This window comes from Pteropus vampyrus, unplaced genomic scaffold, assembly GCF_000151845.1.
Source record: "Pteropus vampyrus isolate Shadow unplaced genomic scaffold, Pvam_2.0 Scaffold149, whole genome shotgun sequence".
Lineage (NCBI taxonomy): Eukaryota > Metazoa > Chordata > Mammalia > Chiroptera > Pteropodidae > Pteropus > Pteropus vampyrus.
Genome location: NW_011888930.1, coordinates 1,502,896 through 1,508,280, shown reverse-complemented (window position 1 = coordinate 1,508,280; position 5,385 = coordinate 1,502,896). Strand labels below are relative to the sequence as shown.

At 33.7% G+C, this 5,385-nt stretch overlaps 1 protein-coding gene and 1 long non-coding RNA gene across 8 annotated transcripts in view; one reads left to right on the top strand and one right to left on the bottom strand.

The window, feature by feature from the left end:
• OXR1 (oxidation resistance 1) overlaps positions 1 to 5,385 on the bottom strand; it is a 405,984-nt gene that overhangs the window by 80,447 nt on the left and 320,152 nt on the right. The window lies entirely within an intron of this gene.
• LOC111745224 overlaps positions 20 to 5,385 on the top strand; it is a 13,111-nt gene continuing 7,745 nt past the window's right edge. The window contains exons 1-2 of the long non-coding RNA XR_002782561.1: positions 20 to 105; positions 688 to 810. This is a non-coding gene — a long non-coding RNA (uncharacterized LOC111745224). The remainder of the gene's footprint in view (positions 106 to 687; positions 811 to 5,385) is intronic.

Sequence of the window (5,385 nt, the reverse complement as noted above, 5' to 3'; positions counted from 1 at the left end):
ATGTGTTTGTATTAGCAGGAGGCGCATAATCCACGTGAAACTTTTGGAGCTTGTAATTTTGAGGGGCGGAGTGGAGAGGAGGAAGACGGGAAGGTTAATTTTAAGGTAAAATTGCAGTCGTCGTTAAAATAAAACCGATCCAGATAAAATGCTGTTTAGAAGGGATTAGGAGACCAGTTTTGTAAAATAAAGCATTAATAGTCGCGTTTCAAGTCGTTTTGGCATTGTGAACAGATGATAAGAATTTGACATTCCCTGAATCTGGTCCTGTAAGGCAAGGTAATTAAGGGCTTTAGTGTACAACCTTATCCTCCTTTAGGCAGAGAAAGAGCAATAACTTTTGACAGACATTTACTATCCAGTGAGATCTGGTTATTATCTTTCTTTCACATGTGTATGGCGCTCTTTCCCACGCATTATATAAAAACACCCACTTAACTTGGAATTACCAATTAATGTATTTGAGGAAAAGGTTTGACTTACTTAAATAATCATACCAAATAATGGAATCCAATCTTTCTGGAACTTAAGCTTTTTGCCATATCATTAAAGACTATACCCCTTTTTAAAAAAAAATCGTTTGATCTTTTTCCCACCATCGCCATTTTCAGCTTAAATTCTTACCAGGTTAGACAAATGTCACCATCCTAACATCAACATCACATTTATACTTCGTTAAAAATATAGAATGTTTGGGCTGTACTCTAGAGTGTAATTCACAGTGGTTGTGAGAAAGGACCCAGAAATATGCATACCCAGCAATCATCCATGTATTCAGATGTGCTGCATGAGAAAGCACTACTCCAGACGGTAAGTGGCACTTGGTTTTTTTGAGATTTCCCTTTGATAAGGACCATTATCATGCTTACCATCACTTCTAAGATGCCAGAGAGGCTCAGTAAGCTTTAACACCCAATTTCAATGACTTAAGTCTAATCTTGATTAATGAATTGAAATGCTTTTTCTAAGCTATATTTTCATCTTGAAATTTGTCAGTAAGCTTGTGATAACCATATTCCAAAGTGTTTGAGTGGTTTATATCTGAATAAATCAGTGCTTTTACATCCAACCTTAGCAGGAACCTGTGCTCTACCCAGTTCAAATACAGTTTTACAGGCAGTTAATCCATCAAACTTTTTCTGCTTCTATTTCATGGAAAGCTAAAGATGCTGGCAGAAAAAAATATGTATGTAACCTTGATGATTAAATGCTTTACAATTTTTGATTTACACTTAGCTAAGCCCTAATGGCTTCGAAAGCCTTTTACTCATAAAATCAGCTTTCTTTCTTACTCTACATTTGTTGTCTGAACCGTCACCATTCTGAAGTTAGCAAATTCATCGAACATGTTACTTCTCCTTCTATGTGACTCAGAAAATCATAGGCCCTTAGATACGAATAGTCTCACTTTTCTTCCTTTTTTCTCATCAATCTATGAGTTCATTTCCATATTTTGCCTCAGAAAGAAGGAAGTTTGCTCTCCTCCAAAATTAATTCTGATCTGAGTCTTATAGATGTTGTCTATGCCTTGCTAGCTTTATTATTCCTGTTCGGCGTATTATTTTTCTCTCCATTCTGGTTTTTTCCCCCTTATCCTACCTATATCATCTACACAAATCTCTCCCATCTTGAAAAAAAGAGTTTCCTTATATTCCATGTCTGCCTCCTTCAGCAATTCTCTGCCTCATTATGGATCTACAAACCATATATTTCACCTATTAAAATTATGCAATTCAATGGTTGTTAGTCTACTTACACAGTTGTTGAAGCATTATCAAAATCTAATTTCTGAAAATTTCTATCAACCCCGCAAAAAGTTCTTACCCATCCCCACTCCCAGGTGTAGGCAATCAATAATCTACTTTCTGTTCATATGGATCCGCCTTAAATAGACTTTTCATATAAATGGAATCATACAACATCTGGTCTTTAGTGTCTGGCTTCTTTCACTTAGCTGAACGTTTCTAACTCATTCATATTGTAGCATGTATTAGTACTTCATTCCTTTTTATTGCCAAATAATATTCCATTGTATGGATATATCACATTTTATCCAGTCATAAGTTGAGGAACATTTAGATTGGTCCCACTTTTTGGCTATTAGAAATAATGTTGCTATGAACATCCATGTACAATTTTTTTGTGGATATAAGTTTTCATTTTCCTGTAGTATATACCTAGGAGTGGAATTGTTGTTGTTGTTGTTGTTGTTTTCTTTTTTTCAAATAACATAGTGCAAGTTTAAAGTATACAATATGATTCAAGACAGGTATATGTCGCAAAATGATTACCACAACTAGGTGAGTTAAAACCTCCATAAACTCACATAATTACCTTTTTGAGTGTATGTGGTGAGAACATTTAAGATTTACTCTCAGCAACTTGCAAGCATGTAATACACTATTGACAATGAAAGATCCTCAGAATTTATTCATTTTAAAATTGGAAGCAATATCTCACCATTTCCCCCAAACCCCAGACCCTCACAACCACTATTCTCCTGTTTCCAAGAGTTCAGCTTTTTTAAAGATTCCACACTTATGTTAAGATCATACAGTATGTCTTTCTTTGTCTATCTCACTTAGCATAATCCCCTTACGGTCCATCCATGTTGTTGCAAATGGTAAAATTTACTTCTTTTATATGGCTGAATAATATTCCTCGTGTGTGTGTGTGTGTGTGTGTGTGTGTGTGTGTGTGTGTGTGTGTGTGTGTGTGTGTGTGTGTGTGTGTGTGTGTGTGTTTTATCCAATCATCTAATAATAATGGACATTTAGGTTGTTTCCATGCCTTGGCTATTGTGAATAATGCTGCAGTGAACATGTGGGTGCAGATATCTCTTCAAGATACGATTTCATTTCCTTTGGATATACCCAAAAGTGGAATTGCTGTATCACATTATAGTTGTAGTTTTAATTTTTTGAGGAATTCCATACTGTTTTCACCAGTGGTCCAGGGTTCCCTTTTCTCCACATCTTCTCCAACACTTGTTATCCATTGTATTTTTGATAATGGTCATTCTAAGAGATGCCATCTTATTGTGGTTTTGATCTGATGATTAATGATGTTGAGATCTTCTCATGTATCTGTTGGGCATTCGTATGTTATCTTTGGGAAAATGTATACTCAGGCCCTCCGCACATTTTTAAATTGGATTTTTTTTTTTTGCTACTAAGTTTTATGAGTTCCTTATTTATTTTAGACATTATCAGATAAATAGTTTGCATAGTTTGCAAATATTTTCTCCTGTTCCTTACGTTGATTTTTCATTTTGTTGACTATTTCTTTGCTGTAGAGAAGCTTTTAATTTGATATAGTCCTACTGGTTTATTTTTGCTTGTCACTTGTGCTTTTTTCCGGTGCTTTTTTTCTTTATTAAAAAAAAAAAAATTGCGAAGACCAACATCAAGGAGCTTTTTCCCTATGTTTTCTTGTAAAAGTTTTATGGTTTCAAGTCTCACATTTGAGCCTTTCATTCATCTTGAGTTAATTTTTGGGTATGGTGTAAGTTAGGGTACAATTTCATTCTTTTGCATATTAATATCTAGTTTTCCCAACACCATTTATTAAAGAGATTGTCCTTTCCCCATTGACTATTCTTGGCTCCCTTGTCAAAAATTAGTTGACAGTATACACATGGTTTATTTCTGCACTCTCGATTCTGTTCCATTGGTTTGTCTATTTTTATGCCAGTACTATACTGTTTTGATTACTATAGCTTTGTAATATAGTATGAAATCAGGATGTGTTCTTTCTCAAGCTTGCTTTGGCTATTTTAGGTTTTTTGCAGTTCCACATTAATTTTAGGACTGTTCATTCTATTTCTGTGAAAAATGCCATTGGAAATTTGATAGGAATTGCATTGAATATGTAGAACACTTTGGGTAGTTCGTACATATTAACAATATTAATTCTTCCAAGCCATAAACACAAGACACCTTTCCATTTATTTATGTCTTCTTTGGTTTCTTTCATTAATATCTTATTAATATTAATATCATTTCTTTCACCTCCTTGGTTAAATTTATTCCTAATATTTTATTCTTTTTGATGTTATCGTAAATGGAATTGTTTTCTTTCTTTATTTTTTAGATAGTTTATTGTTAGTGTATGTGAATTCAAGAAATTTTCTAATTTGATTTGTATCCTGCAACTTTATGAAATTCATTTATTAGTTCTAACAGCCCTTTCATGGAGTCTTCAGGATTGTCTATGTATAAGATCATATCATCTTCAAATAGAGACAATTTTACTTCTTTCAATTTGGATGCCTTTTATTTCTTTGTCTTGCCTAAATACTCTGTCTAGAACTTCTAGTACTATGTCGAATAGGAATCGTGACAGTGGGCACGGCACCCTTGTCTTCTTCTTGATCTTAAAGTAAAAACTTTCAACCTTTCATCACTGACTGTGATGGCTTGCCATATATATATGCCATATGTATGACAGTAAGATAACATTATTATGTTGAGGTACATTCCTTCTATACTCAATGTATTGAAAGGTTTTGTCATGATCCACTCATTGTTGAAAGTGGTGTTGAAGTCCCCGACTATTAACATACACTGTCTATTTCTCCCTTCAGATGTTAGTGTTTTCTTAATGTATTTAGGTGCTTTGCTGTTGGGTGCATCTATATTTATAAATGTTGTATTTTCTTGGTGGATTATCACTTTTACCATTTTATAATGACTTTCTTTGTCTTTTATTACAGTTTTTGACTTAAAGTATATTTCATCTGCTCTAAGTACAGCTACCCTTGTTCTCTTCTGGTTTCCACGTGCGTGGCATGTCTTTTTCCATTCCTTCACTTTTAGCCTGTGTGTCCTTAAAGCTGAATTGAGTGTCCTATGGGCAGCATATAGTTGGGTCTTTTTAAAAATCCATTCAGCCACTCTGTGCCTTTCGATTTGAGAATTTAATCCATTTTCATTTAAAGTAATAGGTAAAGACTTGATAAGTAAAGACTTGCTGGTGCCAGCCTATTATTTTTTGGCTGTTATGTAGTTTTTTCATTCATTTCTTCTTCTCTTCCTGACTTTGTTTGTAAATTGATTATTTTCCATAATGGCATGCTTTGATTACTTTCTTTTTATCTTTTGGGTATCTTCTGTAGGTTTTTGCTTTCTAGTTACCATGAGTTTAACATAAAACATGTCTATTTTAAGTTGCTAACTTAATTTCAATGGTATATACTCTACCCTTCTACTCCTGCCCATTTTATGTTCTTGTTATCACAATTTACCTTTTTACATTGTGTATCCACTAACAAATTATTGTAACATTATTTTTAATACTTTTCTCCTTTAACTTTTCTACTAGAGTTAAGTGATTAACACACTATCATAGAGTATTCTGAATTTGACTATATAATTGCCTTTGCCA